The sequence below is a fragment of the Fukomys damarensis genome, unplaced genomic scaffold, assembly GCF_012274545.1.
Source record: "Fukomys damarensis isolate Sample0158 unplaced genomic scaffold, DMR_v1.0_HiC HiC_scaffold_39, whole genome shotgun sequence".
Taxonomy (NCBI): domain Eukaryota; kingdom Metazoa; phylum Chordata; class Mammalia; order Rodentia; family Bathyergidae; genus Fukomys; species Fukomys damarensis.
The window spans coordinates 106,697,903-106,720,253 of record NW_022900951.1 but is presented as its reverse complement, the minus strand read 5'-3'; the positions used below and the strand labels follow the sequence as shown (position 1 = coordinate 106,720,253).

General features: G+C 36.9%; 1 long non-coding RNA gene across 2 annotated transcripts in view; it reads right to left on the bottom strand.

Moving 5' to 3' along the window:
* Positions 1-2,669: 2,669 nt before the first annotated feature.
* Positions 2,670-22,351, bottom strand: part of LOC117284733 — an 88,134-nt gene continuing 68,452 nt past the window's right edge. For both annotated transcript variants that reach the window (XR_004515808.1, XR_004515809.1), the window contains one exon: positions 2,670-4,176. This is a non-coding gene — a long non-coding RNA (uncharacterized LOC117284733). The remainder of the gene's footprint in view (positions 4,177-22,351) is intronic.

Here is a 22,351-nt window from a genome sequence, read left to right as displayed (position 1 = left end):
GCACACGCCGCCGGGTGATCGCAGGCAGGCAGGCAGGCAGGCAGCTGAAAAAAAAAACCCTCTGGGATCTTTGGGGCCTTCCTGCATGATGACTTTTTTAAAAATTAATTTTATTAGTACTTTTATTGTATACAATATAATGGCATTCATTGTTGTAAAATTGTACCTTTACATAATTAACCTTGATTCTTATTTTTCCCAATTCCCCTACCCTCCTTTCAACCCCTTCCTCCCTCCTTGTCTACAAAGACTTTGTTTCCATTATTATTCATTTTCTCATATTAATTCCATTCCATTCTTTCCTTTCCCCTACCCCTCCAATTTCACCTTCCCCTTATCTATTATACCTTTTAGTCTTCATTTACACTTTCGGTTTCTCACACTAGAGAAACTTTTCAGTATTTACACATGTGTCCTATTTATATCACTTATGAGTATCGCCTCAATGTGCATCCATTTAGCTATAAATGTCTCTAATTTCTTGTTTTTTATGGCTGAGTAAAATTCCATTTTATTTTTTTAAACCACATTTTGTTTATCCAATCTCCCCTTGATGGGCATTTGGGCTGCTTCCAAGTTTTAGCTATTACAAATTGTGCTGCTGTCAACTTGGGTTCACATCTATCACTATGGTACCCAGTGGGGGAATAGCTGGGTCAAATGGGACCTCCAGTCCTAGTTCTTTGAGGTATCTCCATACTGCTTTCCACAGAGGTTGCATCACTCTACACTCTCACCAGCAGTACAGCAGTGCTCCTCTTTCCCCACAGCCACACCAGCATTTGTTACTGTTTTATTTTGTGGTAGCAGCCATTCTTTCTAAGGTGAGGTGGAATCTCAGCATTGTTTTCATTTGCATTTCTTGAATGACCAGTGACGTTAAACCTTTTTAAATATGTTTATTTGCTATTTCTACTTCTTTGAGAAATGTTTGTTCATTTCAGCTGCCCATTTTTTGATTGGGTCTTAAATTTGGGAGATCTGATTTTTTTCAGTTCTTTATATATTCTAGATAATAGCCCTTTGTCTGAGGAAAAGCTGGTGAAAAGCTTTTCCCACATTGTGGGTTGTCTCTTCACACTGTTAATCATTTCTCTTGCTGTGCAGAAGCTTTTTTGGGGGGTTACCAGGGATTGAACTCGGGTCCTTGCGCTTGCAAGGCAGGCCACCGCTGAGCTAAATCCCCGGCAGAAGCTTTTTTAATAAGACATCACACTTGTTTATTGTTTGTGCCAGTTAACGGGCAACTGAGGTTTTGTTCATGAAATCTTTTCCTACATCAGTGTCTTCAAGTGTCCTACCTAACCTCACTTCCAGCCTGGTTAGTGTTTCTGTTTTAATATTTTGATCTTTAATTCATTTTGATTTTATTTTAGTGCATGGTGAGAGATATAGGTCTAGTTTTAATCTTTAGCAAGTTGAAACCCAGTTTTTCCAGCACCATTTATTAAAGAAGCTATCTTTCCTCCAGTGAGGGTGTTTGGCTCCTTTGTCAAAGATGAGGTGGCTGATTGTGTCTGGAGTTGTTTCTGCACCTTCTAATCTCTTCCACTGGTCCTCAGGTCTATTTCTTTACCAGTACCATGCTGTTTTTATCACAATAGCTTTGTAGTATAGTTTCAAGTTAGGGATTGTGAAACCCCCTAACTTCTCTTTATTGCCTAAAATTGCTTTTGCTATTCTAGGTCTCTTCTTGTTCCAAATGAATTTTTGGATTGTTTTCTTTAGGTTTGTGAAGCATGTTGCTGGGATTCTATTGGGATTGCATAGAATCTATATAGCAGTTTTGGAAGCATGGCCATTTTTACTATGTTGATTCTTCCTACCTAGGAGCAAGAGATGTCTTTCCCTTTTCTGATATCCTCATCAATTTCTTTTTTCAGAGTGCTGTAGTTTTTAAGAGTAGAGGTCTTTGATTTCTTTTGTTATGTTGATTCCTAGGTATTTAAATTTTTAGATGCTATAGAACTCATAACTTTGATCTCCCCAAAATTGTGTATTAAATTGTGTATAGGAGTGGAGGTTGAGGCTATGAACATTGTTTTGGAAAGGAATCCCTGACTTTTGTCAGGTTCTCCAAGGTAATTAAAACCTTTAGCAAGATAGCTGGCCTGGTAGATCAAGAAAAATAGTTAAGTTTCTGCTTCTATGTACTATGACCTTGGGTTCAGTCCCACATCATTTGGGAAGCTACCAAGAGGCTAGACTACATGAAGAAGCCACCACTGTCAGTAGGCTCTGACTCCCCAAATATTATCCAAAATGGTGTGCATGGATCCTGGGTCCTGGCCTCAGCAAAACTATTGTGATGTTCTACACAATGTGCAAAATGTGGGCACTGATGGATGAATTTGGACAGATGAATCTGACAGTTTTGCCTCTCTCTCTCTTTCTCCCTCTCCCTCTCCATTATTCTCTCCCTCTCCCTGCCCTCTCCAGGCTTCTAGAACTCTGCAAAACCCTGACAGAACAGTGCATGCACTATCATCCACAACTCAGTATCTTGGTTTCCACCTAGCCCTTGTGCTGCTGACTTAGGGTATCACATTTCATAGGGAAAAATAATTTTTTAAAATAGCACCTAAAAAATAGTAAGAATTTACTCCATGTTTAGCACTTTGTTCAGTGTTTTATTTATATAATATGTCATGATGACTCTATGAAGTTGATATTATTAGCTCCATTTTACTGATTAAAAAAACTGAGGCTTAAAACAGAAATCATGACTAGCCCAAGTTATACATCTGATAACAGGTAAAGGTGTCAATACTGACAGAATTTACCATTAGACTATACTGACTCCCCCATCTCCTCACATTTTCCCCTCCATTCAGAGTGCTTTTTCCTACCCTTACTTGGTACAGTCTGAATATTCTATATATATGCTTACCAGCATAACTACAAAAAAGAATAAGAAAAACATTTTAAATATTATGTTCCAATCTCTATACCAAGTGTTTTTTAATACAGTATATTAGTTAATACTAACCACAAAATCCAGTACTCTATTATGTATTGTACAGTGAAGCAATATGGTTAGGAGTTAAGAGCATAATATTTGGAGCCAGACTACAGTTGTAAGGATGCAGAAACCAATGCACCAAGTGGTTAAATATCTTGCCCAATGCCAAACAGCTAGTTGCCAGTAAAGCTGGAGCATAAACTTAACATTACCTGACTCAAGAGACTGTGCTCTTAAACATAGGAAAATATTTTGACGTAATGTTAAGAAATCTGTCGGCCAAGTTTGTAGTATTCTAATGAGGTGAACAAGTGCAGACACATAGCTTCATTTGCCCTTCCTGTAACATTTTCCCTTTCCTTAGCATGAATTACTGCATTTGAGGCTTCATCATTTCAAATGCAGTAATTTGTGCTAACATATGCATAATGAGACAGAGCCTAGGCCCTGTGCGTACTTAAGCCAAACAACACACAAAAGTCCCAATCAACTAAACCAGTTGTGCCAGATTTATGAAGAGAAAAGAAAGGGACAGAAGATGTGATCAAAATATACTGTCCCTGAGAAGCACTTTTCATTCACCCGCACCCCTGCTTTATTGCCTTGTTAAATGAGAATTATGGCATAAAGCATATGGCTTAATCACAGGTGGGGCACATGTGGTGCTGGTGACCTGTGGTTCTTATCTACCCCTAGCAGATTCACTTATAACCTTCTTCTACTTCTGCAGACTTTCCTGAATACAAACATGCTTGCCAAGTGGTCTGTACCTGCTTCCATTCTTTCCCGGCACTTGTCTTGAGTAGGGCACATATATACACTGAATTCTAGGATGAGATATGAACATCCTTTATGGAGACAATAGTCTTAGTTTTAATAAAAAGAAGGAGGGTTGCTGTATCTCTGTGCAGATGGCATTAGGGGAGGGGGAGAAGTAGTCAGAATATTAAATCACCTTTCTTTGTATGCATGGTCAGATTTGCTATTCAGAATTCAGCAAGCTTTGAAAACATGTCACTGCACACCGCCTCCAGGCTTGGCAGATCTTCCTTTTCTGTTGGGATGAGTGCTTGGCCATGGGGAATAGTTCCTTTAGATGTCAGCTATACACCTTGCCCAGACAAAGCTTCCAACAGCTTAACTTATTCCAATGAACCCCCTTAGCATCTGAGAGGCTGTTAGCATGGTTAGATGTCAGGGAGGCAGAGCTGCATCTGGAGAAAGGGAGAGAAGTGGGAATGGAAAGAATATTGTTGATAAACACTTTACAAGTGACATAAAAGACCAAGGAGATTTGTTGTACAAGAATCTTAAGTCGTTCTCACCAAGGTAGCATATATATCTGCACTGAGGTTAGCTTCTGGAAAAATCTTCACTCTCAGATTTTTGTGACCCAGGGAAAGTGTACTCCTTAGAAAGACTGGCGCCTTTCCAGTATGATACCTGAAGATAGCATTACAGGATACTGACATGAAGATGTCAGCATTACCACTACACATGTTCCCTCATTTGCATAGCACTGAGGAAATATTACAGAAATATCTCATATTTATAGAACACTGGGGATTTTCTGAATACTTTAATAGATTTTACCTTATCAGATAATGGCAGGTCTTTGTATTTCAGAGGCTAATGAATCAAAAAAGATTTTATGGGCACCTACTATATATACACAGGAAGCACGCACCATACTAGTTCACATGGCAAAAGGAAGCAATGGCTTTAATGGTTAGGAGAGTCAGATTAGGATCATGCTCACCTGCCTTTGAGTCACTACTCAGCCACTTACTCTACCTGGCTCAATCTCCTTATCTGTGGGACAGAGATCATGGCAACCTCATAGAGTTGTGTATAAAATGAAGAGATAATGTATGTAAAGTTCTTAACACTGCATGTAGCATATATCAAGGGCTCAATAAATGATAGCTCTGGGCAGTGGCAGTGTTTCATCACTAGTCATAGTGAGGAAAACAACATGTATGAAACAATTCTTACCCTCAAACAGTTTCCTATGTAGCTGGAGAAATGTTATTTACATGTGAAAAAATACCACCATCACACAAGGCAGTAAACATTAAGTGCCATATGATTGATAAAGAAAAAAGTACTAAGGGTTAGTGACATAGATCAGTGGTAGAGCACATCATGCAAGATGCCCTGGACTCCATTGCCAGCACTGCAAAAAGAAGTAAGAAAAAAAAAAAACACAGAGAATAAAACGCGACTCAATTTTTAAAAAACACTCTCATTTTTTAAATGTGGAAAGTATCTTGGTAGCTCTTTCTCTAACAAAGTAATTCAAATAATCAATTAACACATCCTTAGTCATTTGAGAAGTTCAAACCAAAACTGAGATATCACTTCGCATCCAATAAGACGGCTAGAATAAAAAAGACAAGGTGGTTATATTGTGCTTTTAGGCACTCACAGTTCCAGCTACTCAGGAAGTTGAGGCAGGAGGATTTCTTGAGCTCAGGAATTCAAGCAAGTCCTGAACAATATAGTCAGATCCTATTTCAAAAATAATAATGGTAAAATAAAATAAGCCACATGTGATGGCAAACACCTGTAATCTCAGCTCTCTGGGAGTCTAAGCCAGGAGGATTAGAAGTTCAAGTCCAACCTGGGCAGCTTTCAGCAACTTAGCAAAATCTTGTCTCAAAATAAAAAGGGCTGGGGATGTAACTTACTGTGAAGGCCCTATGTTCAATCTCCATTACTGCAAAAAATACAAAATAAATAAATAATGAAAAGGGTTTTTTAAAGAGATTAAGTGTTGGTGAGAATGTGGAGAATTTGAAACCCTCATACACTTGTGATGGAAATGTAAAATGGTACAGCCACTGTGGAAAATATTTTGGCAGTTCTTCAAAAAGTGAAATACAGAATCACCATGTAACTAATCAATTCCACTCCTAGGTATAAGCGCAAGATAAATGAAACATTTATTCATGCAAAAACTTGTACACAGATGTTTATATCAGTATTATTCATAATTTTCAATGTGGAAATTACCCAAAAGTCTAAAAACAGACAAATAAGTAAATAAAATGGGGCATACTCATGTAGTAAGTTATCATTTAACAATAGAAAAAGTGAGATGCTTATAAAAGTACACTATGAATGGATTATAATGAAAGAAGTCAGATTCAAAGGCCACATATTGTATGACTGCATTGATATGGAAGACAGAGAGAGCACAGTGAGATGCCAGAAAGCTGGTAAGGCTGGTAGGTAGGGTTCTAGTGTAGGAAGTAGGTGAGAAAAAGTGAGGCTAATGAGTGACTCAGACCCCAGATCTTGGGGGTTCTTTCAGGTCATACTAACTTGTTCAGGCTTCATCCTGAAAGGTTGTGAGTGGGGAAGCTGGGGGCTATAGTCCAAGTGAGAGGGAACAAGAACTGAACTAAGAATTTCAGTAAGAATGGAAAGGTCAGACAAATATGACAAGTAACCGGCAGGCAGAATATCCTGCTGTGAGTTACACACTAGATGTAGGTAATAAAGAAGAAAGCAATAAACTCAATGAGAGAGACAAATAAATAAAAAGAATAAAACAATAGAATGAGACCGGGAGTTTTGGGTTAAGCGCCACGATATAATAATGCCTCTATAAAAACAGGGAAAACAGAAGCAGAATTTGGGGTGTTGGCTTGAAATACTGAGTTTTTATTTTGCACATGTTTTATCTGGAGAGAGATATTAGTACATACTCAAATATGCAGTCTAAACCTCAGGAGAAAGTTAGGGCCAGAGATGTGGATTTAGACATCTGTAGATACCAGATAGCAATGGAAACTGGGGAGTTCAATGAACTGGGAGGATAAAAAAATAAGGGAAACCCTAGGGAAGAACAATATTAAAGGCTGAAAAGGAGCTAGCAAAGAACACTGAGAAGCAAAGGTAGGAAAAGAAAGAATGCTACCATAGAAATAAAATGTAAAGATCATTTCAAGAAAAGAGCAGTTATCACTAACAATTGCCAAAATAGATGAGTTAGGTTGAGACAGCCTATAGAATTTGACAGAGAAGTCCACACTGGGTCCCTTGATGTGATCTCAGAGGAGTAATGGATTAAATAGAATGCAGGAGTTGAGAAGTGAACACAGTGAATTCAGGCTATTCTCTGGAGAAGCCTGGGTAAAAAGTCAAGAGCTTAGATAGGAGAGAGTACAGAGTTAGTGATATCCAGAGCTAAGGAAGTTTTGGTTCATTTTGGTTTGAGTTTATTTTAACATGGGCTATCTCTGAACTTGCCAAATAAGTATACAGTGGAGTGGAAATAATTTGATGCAATAAATTAGAAATGATAAGATATATTAGGTAAAGTTCATGAGATTGCTGGTAGGGAGGGTAAAGTGATAGCTCTGATAGGATTTTTTTAACAGCCAAGAGGTATAGGGAAGTAGATGATGCTTCTTGATAATAGGAGAGAAATTGGATGTGTGTAGGTTTACATAGATAAGTAGGATTAGCAGCAAGGAATTGAAGTAGTTCTTGTTTCATGACTCCTCCTTACCAAGGTCTTCTGAGATTAAAGAAAGAAGGAGAGGTGTAAAAAGAGAAGAATGGGAGACTTAAAAATTACCCCTGAGAAGAATTGGAAAGGACATGGATGAAAGACAAAGAGTACAGTCATTGGGAAGGACTTAGAACTAGTGTTAAGGGCCCCTTGAGGTTAAAAACTACAAATGTGCTATGACCCCGATCTGAATAGTTGTGCTCAGCAGTACTCAGCAACCTGAGAAGAGGAGCAAAGGAGTTGGAAGTTTGGTTTGAAGTTGGGATTTCATATGCTGGACAGGCAGGTGGAATAATAAAAGCAAGATTGAAGGGCTGATGTGATGAGCCATGAGACCTACACTACAGAGGGAAAATGTTAATCTGCTGGGGAGGTAATAATTTAGAGACTGAAGTGGGTTCAGTTAGGTTAAGCAATGGAGATGGTATGGATATGACAGCAAGAGACTTATGGGAGTAAAAACTTGTGGATAAAGAGATGTTAGAGGTATTGATATCAGAGGTGGAGTAGAACAAGTTTCTTGGAAGTGAAGAGCAGAGGTAGAATGTACATGGAATTAAAGAAGAGTAGAGAAGGGAAAGCCCAGGAGCCTGGATAGATCATCCAAAATGATGGCACCTGTGTGGAGATGAAGATAGTGACCAATTCTTCACCAAATAAAAGTGAGTATTCAAAGGCTCATAGTGTAACTCAGTGACACAACACTTGCCTAGCATAAGCCAGTCCCTGGTTGGATCGCCAGCACTGCACAAAAAAATATTCATGGGGCTATGAAATGACAGTGATGAGAAAAAATAAAAGATAGTGTATTTGAGTGACATGAACTTGAAAGGGAAAAATTTGCTTGCAAGTGGCACTTAAAATTAAGACTCACTGAGATCTGACTCAGTCCTGAGGTTCAGGGTCATAAAAGAATGAGCAGCAAGTACTCAAAGGGAAAAAGTCACTTGGAAGTGGCACTTAAAATCAGGACTCATTCTGATCTGGATCTCAGTCCTGAAGCTCAGAGTCATAGAAAAATGAGCAGCAAGCACTCAGAGGGTTCACAGAGAGGCCTTACCTAAATGAGATCCAGACCTCCATTTGAGGGCTCCAAAAGGCATGTGGAAAGGGCTGGTAGAGAGGGAAGCAGGGTGCAGTTGATGTGGAGGAAGCACAAGGTGGTTTAAGAATGATTGGAGATGAGACTTTAGGTAGGATGAATAGAGAGGTCAATCTTTGGGAGGAAGACCAGAGACGAGAAACCTAATGTGATTGGCTGGTGTCAAAGTTCTGGAGGAAATGTAGGACCATTTCTATGCCAATGCGGACCCCTGCACTGGACACCACTGAAGCTGAGCACTGTATACTCTCAGCAGCAGTCTTCCCCTGAACTCTTTGGGCATAGGGTTTCAAAAGACCAAGAGTCAGATTGTTGGAGTTCCAATCCCAGCACCACTGTTTTCTAGTTGTGCAACTATAGAAAAATCACTAAACCTCCTGAAGCCTCCTGATAAAAGAGAGAATAATCCTCACCTCACAGAACTGTCCAAAAGATGAAAGAGATGCTATGTGTGAAATGCCTAGTATGTAGTAGGCATTCAATAAGTGTTATGTATTTTGTTTCAAATATTGGCAAAAAGTAATTTTGGCTTCTCCACTGAGCTCCAGGTTTGTGTAGCCAAGGGGTTACTTTACATTGCCATTTTTGCATGTCTCGAAGGCACCTACAACTACCCAACAATTTACTTATGGTCCCCCCACCACTTCATCCTGTCCTTTTATGCCATTCCCCCTTCACTGAACAATATTCTTAGCTATCCTATTCTCTAGATCACAAACCTAGTTGTTATCCTTGATTCTTCCCTGCAGACTAATGCTCCATATCAAATCCATCACCAAACACTGCTATTTTTATCTAATAAATATCACTTGAATCCAACCACTTTGTTTCACCTCTCCACTGCTACAACCTTATGCCAAGAGACTGAGAAACATTCTGGATTCTTCTCTTTCTAATACGCTACACCGATTATCAGCAAGTTCCTTTAATTCTACCACATAATTCCATTTTTATTTTATTTATTAAACATTTAATAGCAATATATAATATATATCATACATACATAGAGATTATATAAAACATATGCACAATTGAAAGACAGTTAGAAAGTGAACACCATTAACGACCACCCCAATAAGCATTACCTGTATTTTAGAATGGCCTTCACTATATGTTGCCTTATCATTTTATCTCTCTCTCCCTGAGGGTAATCATTATTCTAATGTTTGTATAATAAATGCCTTAGTTTTTCTTCATAACTTTACTACTTTTGTAGGCATCCTTAAACACTATAGGTATGTCTAAAACTCATAGAAATGGAATTATTATATATTCATTTACTTATTTGTTATGCAATGACTTGTAAGACACATCTATGTTGATGTGCGTACATTTTATATGCTTAATTCTATCGCTACATTAGATTCCATTGTAGAAAGATGACATTATTGATTTATTTAATCTATTCTTAGTCGGAATTTGCATTTGTTCCAGCTTTGGGCTATTATAAATAATGTAGTTAGGAGCATATGTAAGAGATATTCTAGCATGCACACCAGTAGTTAAATTTCTGGCTCATGAGGTATAAGAATTTTCTATCAATGGTGAACCACTGTATTTGCAAGATGTTTGTACCAATTTACATTCTTACTGGACATCCAGTGTATATGAAATATGCCATTGAAACTCGTTCCTGAACTTAGGAGAAAGCATTCAGCTGTCACCTTTACATTGCTCTCTGTGAATTTTGTGCTTGCCCTTTACTAGGCTAGGGAAGCTCCCATCTATTCTTGGTGTGTTGCATCATGAAAAGTGCTGATTTCTGTTGATTTGTTTGTTTGTTTGTTTCTCATGAGATGATGGTGTGTTTTTTGTTCTTTATTCCATTAATATAGTATATTAATTGATTTTCCGATATTAAACCAATCTAGCATTACTATAATAAATCTCAATTGTGCCATGGTGCATAATCCCTTTTATATGTTGCTGAATTTGGTTTGCTAGTTGTATTAGTTTTCTAGTGCTGCATAACAAATTACCACAAACTCAGCCCCAAAAAGCAATACCCATTTATTAACTGACAATTCTTTAAGACAGAAGTCAAGCATGCCATGACTGGATTCCCTGCTCAGGGGATTACAAGGCTGAGATCACTGTGTCAGCCAGACTGAATCTCATCTAGAGGCTCTGGGGGAAATTGTGCTTCCAAGATCTTGCTGGGAGAATTGAATTTCATGTCCCTGTAGGACTTAGGCACTCGTTTTCTGGCTGGGTAACATCTAGGGGCTACTTGTAGCTCCAAGAGGCTTCTGGTATTCCCTACTCTTTCCATTTTCAAGCAGTGACAGCGTGTCAAATCCTTGTCGTGCTTCAAATCTCTAACTGTGACTTTGGAGACCATTGAGGGAACTCTCTGCTTTCAAAAGATTCCATGTTACTAAATCAGGCCTACCTGCATAGTTTTCCTATCAGTCAACTGACTTACGGCCCTAATTATATCTGCAAAATCCCTTCACAGTGATACCTAGATTAGTGTTTCATTAAATAACAGATAAAAGGCGTGTGTACACTAAGAGTCAGGATCTTAGGGGATTGGTTCAGAGTTCTGCTTGCCACACTATTTTGTTAAGGATATTTCTTCTATGCTCATAAAAGATACTAGTTTGTACTTTTATTCAATTGGGATATCATTATCTGACATTGCTATGGGGTGATGCTGGCCTCTGAAGAAATTGGGAAGTGGTCCCTTTTCCTTTGTCTCTAAAAATGTTTGCAAAAAATGGTATTTTTTTCTTTAAATATTTGACTGTGAAGCCAATTTGGACATGGATTTTATGAAAATCTTAAATTACTGTGTCATTTTCTTTACTTATTACAGGTTTTTCATATTTTCTGTTTCCTTCCTGAATCTGATTAATCTGTCTTTCCAGAAATGTATCCATTTCACCTAACTCCTGTACTGAGTTAAATAGTATCCCCCAAACACTCATGTCTACCCAGAATCTTGACATTAATCTTATTTGCAAATGGGATCTTTGCATATGTAATTAGTTAAGATAACATCATTCTAAATCCAGCAACTGTTGTTCTTCTAAGAAGGCCATCTGAAGACACAAAAGAGGCACGCACATAGTGGAGTCAGCCATGTAACTATAGATATTGTAGTTTTGTCACTGTAAACACATCACTAGAAGCCAAAGGAGATGAAGAAGGGTTCTCTCCTAGAGCTTTTAGAGTGTGGCTCTGACACTACCTCTGTTTTGGGCTTCCAGCCTCCAGATCTTTGAGAGTGACTTTCCGTTATTTTACGCCACTCAATTTTTGGCAACGTGCTCCAGCATTCCTAGGAAGCTAACATAACACCTTTATAGTCCTTTGGATTTTATAGGGACAGTCATTTACTCTGGACTTTGGGAAATTGTGTCCTTCCTTGACTTTTGTTACTCAGGCTACCTAAAAAGTCTGTCAATTTTGTTGGTCTTTTCAAAGAGCAACTTTTTAAAATTTTTATTCTATTAGTTTATGTTTGCAATACACGAAGTTTATATTCATGTTAGGGAGTAAGTACATGTATATAACACATCTTGATTATTTTTTTATTCCCCTACCCTCCCCACCACTTCCTTCTTCCATCTCTAGATGTCTCTTCCTCATTTTTATTATTGTTTTCATTATTTTTAGCTTATGTTTACAATATATAATTTTCCATTCATTTTCGGTATTTGGTATATGTACATGACACATCTTAAACATTTTTATTTCCCCTGTCCCTCCTGCCTCTCCTGACTCTTGACTTCTTGGATTCCTTCTCATTTACAGAAGATCTCCCTCCCTGTTTCCTTCTATATATCCTTTATTTTGCTCTCTTTTTATACTTTGTCTTACTCAAATAAGAGATAACATATTGTATTTAAGCTTGTGTGTCTGGTTTATTTCACTCACCATTATATTTTCCAGGTGTATCCATTTATCTACAAATGCTCAAACTTATCTTTCTTTATAGGTAATATTATGCTATGTATAGATACTACTTTTTAATCCTTTTGTTTGTGAATGGATATACAGGCTGATTTCAGGCTTCAGCTATTATGAACTTTGTTGCTATAAACATTCATATGCATGTATCATGGTAATATGATGTCTTTAGCTCTTTGGGGAAGATACCTAAACCGGGAATAAGTGAGTCAAATGGATTTCTATTTTTAGTTATTTGAGATATCTCCATACTGATTTCCATACATTCTCATGAACAATGTAGGAGGGTTCCCTTTTCACTGCAGCCGTGCCAGCATTTGTTATCATTTGATTATGTGATGATTGCCATTCTTTCTAGTGTAAGATGAAATCTTAGTGTTGTTTTAATTTGCATTTCTGCAATGGCCAGAGATGTTGAACATTTTTTCATATGTGGCCATTTATGCTTCTATTCATTTCCCTTGACCATTTTCATTTTGTCGTTTATTTTGAATGATCAAATTTTTTGAGTACTTTATAGTACTTTATAGCTGGCAGAATTTTTTACCATTCTAAAGGTCTGGTAACTTTGTTGATTCTTTCTTTGCTGTTCAGAAGCTTTTTAATTTGATCTAATTCCATTTGCTGATTCTTGATGTTATTTCTCGTGCAGTTAAAGAGTTTTGTTCAAAAAGTTCATGCCTATATCTATGATTTCAAGAGTTTTACCTATTTTATCTTACAGTAGGTTCATTGTTTCTGTTTTAATGTGTAGATCTTGATCCATTTTTATTTTGGCTTAATACATGATAAGAGGTATGAATCTTGATTCAATATTCTACATGTAGATAGCTAGTTTTCCCAGAACCATTTGTTAAATAGGCTATCTTTCCTCCAACATGCTTTTTGCCCTTTTGTTGAAGATCAAATAGCTAAATGTCTGGGTATGTTTCTGCATCCTCTTGTCTGTTACATTGTTATACGTCTGTTTTTGTGCCACTGCCATGTTCCATGTCATTTTTATCACTGTTGCTTTGTAGTATAATTTGAAGTCAAATATGGTGATGCTGCCTGCTTTGTTCTTGGTGCGCAGGATTGCTTTAGCTATGTTGCCTCTCTCTTGGTTTCATGTAAATTTTAGCATTAAGAAAAATTAAATACCTAGGAATTAATTTAACCAAGGAAGTGAAAGATCTCTACAATAAAAACTACAGTACTCTGAAAAAGGAGATTGAGGAGGACATCAGAAAATGGAAAGATGTCCCCTGTTCCTGAATAAGCAGATGATCATACGCCCAAAACTGTCACATAGATTCAACACAATGCAGATAAAAATACCAACAATGTTCCTCACAGATCTAGAGAAAACAATCCTAAAATCCATATGGAACCAGAAGAGATCCAGAATAGCTACTTTTGGTTTTATTGATTTTTCTCTATTTTTTTCTGGGTTTTTTTTTTCTTTTAGTGTTTGCCACATTAATCCTTAAAATCTCTTTCTGTTTACTTTGGATTTCATTTTCATTTTTCTAAGTTATTATAATAGAATTTTCTGTTAGTGTTTGACCTTCCTGTTATAGGCATTTAAAGTAATTAGTTTTCTACAAGGCACTTCTTTAGCTGTATTCCATAAATTTTGGCATAGTGTATTCTCATTTCTATTAAATTAAGGATTTTTTCCAATTTCCTTGTGGTTTCTCCTCTTACTGATAATTTAGGATATTTTAAATTTATAACTATTTGGACATTTACAAGGCATTTCTTTTGTAGATTTCTTGTATATGTATGTTATAATCACAGAAGATACTTTGTTTGATTTCATTATTTCCAATGCATTCAGATTTGTTTTATGGTCTAAACATGTTCTGTCTGGGAGAATGTTCCATATGTGTTTTGAAAAGAGTATTCATTCTGCAGTTCTTTTTTTTCATATATCATAAATTCTTTATTTTCCCAATCCCCTCCATTCCCTTCAGTCTTTTTCCCCTCTGCCTTTACAAAACTTTGTTTCTATTGTTTGCATTCTTTTTTATTTTTTATCCCTATTACCTTCTCCCCCTTCACCACCCCCCTTGATTCCCATCCCCTTTGAATATTTTCTTCTTACTTCCACTATCTATCATTCATTTTTGGTTCTTATTTACCCTTTAGTTTTTTAACATAAGAGAAACACTGTGATATTTAAACATGTGTGTCCTATTTATTTCTTTTAAAATTATGTTCCCAAGGTGCAGCCATTTACCTAAAAATGTCCCCAGTTTATTCTTCTTTATGGCAGAGTAGTACTCCAATGTGTATGAAAACCACATTTTCTTTACTATTCATCTGTTGATGGGTATCTGGGCTATTTCTAGAATTTAGCTATTAAAAACTGTGCAGCTGTAAACATGGGTGTGCATGTATCACAGTGTTATGATGCTTTTAACTCTTTTGGAAAGATACCTGGAAGGAGAATAGCTAGATCAAATGGAAATTTTTGTTTGAGTTTTTTGAGGAATCATCACACTGATTTCCATAGTGGTTGTACCAATTCACACTCCCACCAACAATGAAAAATAGTTCCTTGTTCCCCACAGCCTTGCCTGCATTTGCTATTGGTTGATTTCTTGACGATAGGCATTTTTTCAGGAAAGAAATGGAATCTCAGTGTTGTTTTCATCTGCATTTCTCAAATGACCAGTGATGTTAGAAATTTTTTAATATATTTATTTATTGCCTGTACTTCATCATCTGAGAAGTGTTGATTCATTTCAGATGCTTATTTTTGGGTTGGGTCTTTAAATTGGGGGGCTGCTTTTTTAAGTTTTTTTATATTATAGATATTAGTCCTTTGTCTTTGAATAGCTGACAAATTTTTTTTCCATTCTGTGAATTGTCTCTTCACTCTGTTGGTGGTTTCTCTTGCTGTGCAAAAGCTTTTTAATATGATATGATTCCACATGTGATTCTTTGTAATATTACCTGTACCATCAGGGTTTGCTCACAAAGTCTTTGCCTATGCCTGTCTTCAAGAGTTTTACCTATTCTATCTTCCAGAAAACTGTTTCTGTTTTGATATTTAGGTCTTTGATCCATTTCAATTTTAGTTTAGTGAATGATGACAGATATGGGTATAGGTTTAATTTTCCACATGTGGAAAGCCAGTTTTCCCAGCACAGTTAAAGTGGCTATCCTTCTTTCAGTGAAGGTATTTGGCCCTTTTGTCAAAGTTAGGTAGCTGAGTGTATTTGGAGTTGTTTCTGAATCTTCTATTCTCTTCCATTGATCTTCAGGTCTGTTTTTATCATGGTAGATTTGTAGTATGATTTCAAGTTGGAGATCATGATGCCCAGGCCTTGCCTTTTTTTTGTCCAGAATTGCTTTTGCTATTCTATTTCTCTTCTGTGTCTAAATGAATTTTAGGATAGTTTGCTATATTTCTGTGAGGAATGCTGTTGGTAATTTGTGTGGGGTTTTTTTTTGGAGGGGGGTTGAGACAGGGTCTCACTATGTAGTGGAGACTGACCTGAAACTCACTATGTAGCCCAGGCTGGTCTTGAACTCACAGTGATCCTCCTGCTGGGATTACAGGTGTGCACCCCCACGCCCAGCTGCTATTGGTATTTTGATCAAGATTGCAGTAAATATGTGGAAGTATGGCCATTTTTACTATATTGGTTCTGCCTATTCAAGAACAAGGCTGAGTAATATTCCAACTCAATTAAAGCTGGAAAAAGAAAAAGAACAAGGGATCTCTTCATCTGATAACCATTTCCATCTCCCTTTTCAGAGCACTATAGTTTTCATTGTAATTTTCTTTTTACTTCGTTAGAATTATTCCTAAGGATTTCAATTTTTTCAATGCTATTGTAAAAGGTGTTGTTTTCCTAATTTCTCTCTCAGTGAGTTTGTTATTCATGTACATGAATGCTATTGTTTTTGAGTGTTTACTTTGTATCCAGCTATGCCACCAAATTTGGTTATTAATACTAGGAGTCTTTTGGTACAGTTATTGGGGTCTTCTATGTAGAGTATCATGTTATCTACAAATAATAATTCAAATTCTTCCTTCCCTATCCTTATTCTTTATTTTTGTTCTTTTTCTTGTCTAATTGCTCTGGCTAATGTTTCCAGAACTATATTGAAATGAAGTGGTGAGAGTGGGCATCCTTGTCTTGTTTCTTATTTTAGCGTGAAAGCTTTCAGGTGTTGACCATTTACTGTGATGTTGGATATCGGTTTGGTTTGTCATAGATACCTTTTATCAGATTGAGGTAAACACCTTCAATTCCAATTTGTGGTAGGGTTTTTATGATGAATGGGTGTTAGACTTTGTTGAATGTTTTTTCTGTGTCTATTGAGATGATTATGTGGAAATTGTCCTTGGTTCTGTTAATGTGGTATAATACATTTATTGATTTGCATATATTGAACCATCCCTTCATCCCTTGGATGAATCCCACTTGGTCAGGGTATATGATCTTAATGATCTTGTACATTCTTTTGCTGGTATCTTATTGAGGATTTTTACAACTATGTTCATTAAGAAGATTGGCCTGCAGTTCTCTTTTCTGGTTGGATTCTTCTATGGTTTTGGTATTAGGGTAATGCTCCTTTTCAGGAAAAAGTTTTGGACTATTGCTTCCCTTTCAATGTCATTAAGGAGTTTGAGGAGTAGTAGCATTAGATCTTCTCTAAAATTCAGTAGTGAATCCGTCAAGACTTCAGCTTTTCTTTGTTGGTAGTTTTTAAACTACTTCTTCGATTTCTTTGACTGATATTGGTTATTTAGAATTTTTATATCAGCTTTAGTGATTTGTGATTCAACTTTGGTGATTCATATGTATCTAGGAATCTGTCCATTTTTTCTACTTTTTCCATCTTATTCAAAGTAGGTATTGATAATCTTCTGGATTTCTGTATGATCCACTGTAATTTTACCCTTTTCATTTCTAATTGCATGGACTTGAGTCATTTCTCTCCTTTTCTTTTTATAAGGTTGGCTAAGGGCTTCTCAATTTTATTTAATCTTTAAAAGAACAAACTCTTTGATTCATTGATTATTTGTATTTTTTTCTTAATTTCAACTGCACTAATTTCTGTTCTGATCTTTATAATTTCCTCCCTTGTATGAGCTCTGGTTTTGAGTTGCTCTTCTTTTTGTAGAAGCTTTAAGTTCAATATTAAGTTCTTTATTTGAGCTCATTCTATTTTTCTGATGTAGAAATTCAGTACTATAAATTTCCCTTGTGGGGCAGCTTTCATTGCATCTCATAAGTTCTGGTATGTTGTATCAGCATTATCATTTAATTGTAGAAACTGTCTAATTTCTTCTTTAATTTCATCTATGACCCATTGGTTTTTTAGGAGGGTGTTTCTATGTGTGTCTGTAGTTTTGTGGCTTTTTTGCCACTGATTTATAATTTTATGTCATTATGATCTGATAATATGCATGGAAATTTTTCAATTCCTTTGCATTTACTCAGGCACATTCTGTGAGCTAGTATGTGGTCTCTTGGATAAAGTCCCATGTGTTGGTGAGAACATGTACTCTGTTGTTGCATGGAACACTGTATATATCTACTAGATCTATTTGTTCAAAGGTTTGGTTCAGGTCGGTTATTTCTTTGTTGATTTTTTTGTCTACTTGATCTGTCTAATTTTGACAGTGGAGTATGGAGGTCTCCCATTACAATTGGGTTAGTGCCTATTTGAATTGGGGTGCTGATTCTGGTGCTTTCAACTCCACAGATATTCAGGCTCTAGTTTTGGAGCTGGGACCTGAGTTGTTCTGCTTACAACACTCTTCAGTGTCTCTTGCCAGCCTCACCTCAGCTCCTGACCCTGAACTTCTCCCACAGTTGTCCTTCACCCAGTCACTGGGATTTCAACACTGGGAGCCCTGAGATAAAGCCAACCCACCAGCGTTCTGAGTCCTGGGTTCAGTTGGCCCCTCCCTAAAATAATGTTTGGCCAAGCTCCCTTTCCAGGGGACACAGCAGCTACTTAGACCGCAGTTACTCACCAGCTGTTGTAGGATACAGCATCCAACTGCTCTGTTCCACTGGTGCACTTTTCCTTGGAAGCTTCTGGAGTCACCTGCCCTCACTGTGTCTCTGTAGATTGGACTCCCCTCTCACATGCCAGAAGCCAGGGAGAAAGTGCAGTTTGCTCCCTCCCTTTCCTGTGCTGTGGTCTTTCTCTTCACTTGCTCTGTGGGATTCAATTTGTCTTTCAAATTGTTCCTGGGTCCCAGGAATCCACCTCTCTCCTTCTTTTCTCCTCAAGTTATTTTCCAGTGTCTGGATTCCAAATCTTGGAGAGGTTGACTTGTTGCTGTTTGCCACTCTGCCATCTTTCCAGAAATCTTTGCTTTATTCTTAAACTTGATAAAAGGATTGTTAAATGTCTGCTGGTGAAATGAAGAAGACCTTTATGCTTTTGAAGAAATCTGAAAAATAATGATTCAACTCAAAAGTGCTCGCTCTCACTCTTGCTTCAAGTACTGGTTTGAATGACAGACCTTTGAAAAATTAGTTTTTCTGAGTTTTACAGTTCAGGAGGCTGAGAAGTCCAAGATGGTTCAGTTGTCTGGTGAGGCCTGCTCTATGCTTCCAAAGTGGTACCATATTGCTGCATCCTCCAGAGGGAAGAACAAGGTGTCTTCATCCCTGCTACCATTAATAAGCTGGTATATCAGTCTCTTGCTTGGAAGACGTTGGAACCAGATTCAGCAATCAAGCAGTGAAACCTCTTCCACTCCTTTTCACAGGATAGAAGTTGACATTGCTGCACTCTGGCTTACAGCGGCCAAGGAACAAGGACTAAACTAAGCACCAACTTTTACATTTCCTCTCCGGGTCCTTGCTTCCTTGCTGGTTCTTCCCAGTCAAACATTTCTGGCTCAGGCCCTCCCGCTGCGACCTGGCCAACAAGCCTAACTCAGCTGTCACTTTACTTTTCCATGCCACCTCCCCGCCCCCTCTCCTGGCCAGTGGGGCAGCCTGCTCTAGCATGCGCCAGCCCCTGCCCCCTCGCGGCCACTCGCCTGTTCGCCTGAGGCAAACGGGGAGCTATTCTGCAGTTCTTGGGTGCAGTATTACATTAGGGAAACTATTTTTTCTAAGTGTTTTTAGAAATATGTTATATTTTCCTTTGACCCTTTTTTTTTTTTTTTTGCACCAGGGATCAAACTCGAGACCTTGCACTAGCGAGGCAGGTGGTAGAACCACTGAGCTAAATCCCCAGCCCTCTTTGACTCTTTTATCCTTATGAAATACCTATCATTTTCTTTAATAATATTTATTATCTTAAGCACTACTTGGTCCGATATTAACACTCCAGCTCTTTTATTGTTTACATCATATTTTTGAGTCTTTTGCAACACATTTTTCTTTAAATCTAAATTTTGAATCTCGTAGCAGCATACACTTGGATCTTGTGGGAGGTTTTTAATCCAGTCTGATGATCTTTGTCTTTCGTTTAGAGTATTTATATTATTTGTAATTAAGGGCTGGGGATTTAGCTCAGTGGTTCTGCTGCCTGCCTCACAAATGCAAGGACACTAGTTTGATCCCCATACCCCCCAAAAAAACTATAAGATTATTCGTAATTAAATTTGTGGATCTCTGTATACCTGAGAATCAGCCAAGGACCTGACATGTGGTAGGCAAATGCTCTGTCATTTAGTTATGCCCCCAGCCCTATTCACATTTAATTCTTATTATAGTTTAATTACATCTAGAATTAGTAGTTTTTCTACATGATTCAAATCTTTGTTGTTTTTTTATTGCCTGCCTGTTAAATATTTTAGTGTACCATTTTAATTCCTGTCTTTTTTTTACTATATGTTTTATTGTACTGTTAGTGATTATGCTAAGGATTACAATATGATTCAATTTATCACAGTCTACTTCCAATTTAATATTAATTTCATTTTGATTAAATATAGGAACTTTGCTAAAGTATAGTTTCCTATACTCACCTCTTCTTTGAGGTGCTATTGTCATATATACTACATCTCTATATTTTAAGCCCAGTAATACAATTTTATAACTATTCCTTTATATAATCTTATTTCACTTAGAAAAAGGAAACATACATTTATAAAGTATTTTCCATTACTGTACATATTAAGCCTTTATGGCACACTTCATTTCTCCTTGTGAATTTGAGTTACCATCCGTTGTCACTTCATTACAACCTGAAGGGCTTCCTTAAATCCTGAAGAAATTCTTGCAAGTCAGAGCTGCTAATACTGTAGGTGTAGCTCAGTAGTGCTTGCCTAGGATACCCAAGTTCCTGTGCTTGATCCTTAGCACTGTAAGAAAAACACAAATCTACTAATGAATTATTTTAGCCTTTGCTTATATGAAAATGTCCTATTTCACTTTCACTTTCAACGGAAATTACTGTGAGATCTAAAATTTCTACTGGACAGTTGTTTGTCCTTCAACGTGTTGAACAAATCATTCTCCTGACAGTAGGCCTTTGCTACATCTGGTGAAGAAGTTGATGCTTCCTGAATATAGAGTCTTTTTTTTTCTTTCTGCCTTTACAATTTTCTCTTCTTGTCCTTAAAAAGTTTGACAATCATTTGTCTATGTGTGGCTCTCTTTATACTTATCCTACATTGGGTTTTTATTGAAATTCTTGATCTTGTATATTAATATTTCACCAATGTTGGGAAATTTTTGGCCATAATTCTTTCAATTATTTTTGCTGTTTCCCCTTCTACTCATGTTCTACCCCTGTCTCTCTATATTTCCATTACATATTGGTAGGCTTAGTGTTTTACCACAGGTCTCTGGAAATATTCATTTTTAAAAATATTTTACTCTATTGTTTTTATTGCATAATTATTTCTTCTATCACTCAGAATCTTCTCAAAGGCTTATATAATAAAAATTTTATGCCAGAGATTTATCTCAGTGGCAGCATGCCTACCTCACAAGCACAAGGTCCTAAGTTCAATTTCCAGTACTGAAAAAAAAATATTTCATTTAGTGTACCTTTCAACTTCAGAATTATCATTTATTTTTGGTCATTTGTATCTACTTATGGAGATTCTATATTTGTTTATTGTCTAATTTTTATTTATTTAGTTAATTTTGGGAGAGGTTTTTAGACAGGGTCTTACTATGTAGTTCAGGCTGCCTTGAACTCATTGTGTAGCCCAGGTTGGCCTCAAATGCAAGGTAATCCTCCTACCTCAGCCTCCTTAGTGCTGAAATTACAGGTGTGTGCCAGCAAAACTGGCTATATTTGTTTGTTGTCTTACTTATAATTTTTTCAATATATCACTTCTCAGCCTTTTGGCCGAGATCATGTGTAATTCTTTCAGTATGGCTTTCTTTAGTTTGTTGTACATATTTATAATAGATACTCAGAATTGTTTGTCTCTTAAATCCAGCTGTTGGCAACACTCAGATACAAGTTTCCATTCATGGATATTTTCCTGGGTATGAGTCACACTTTTCTCTTTATTTGCATTTCTTTTGATGATTTTTCTTGAAAACTTAACATTTTACATCAATTCCATAGTCATTTTGTATTATCATAGTTTTCTCCTGAAGGCTATCATTGTTGTTGTGTTTTTTCGTTTCTTTATTTCTTTTTTAATAATTTGCCTAGGCTTAATTTGTTAAACCTGTCACCAGTTTGTTATGTAATGTGTGAAGCATGATGCCTCTTCTCAGTTGTTTTTCAATACTCTTGCTTTGTTTTTGTAAGCCTGGCTTTCTAAGGATCACCTCTGTATCTGTGTAATTTGGTGTTCAGTGATACAAATTTTCAGACATTATCATGTGGATATTGCATAAAAGGCTCTGACTGCTCTCAGTTATGTCTCTGATTTTACTTTCTTTTTAGTTAATTTTATTGATACATTTTA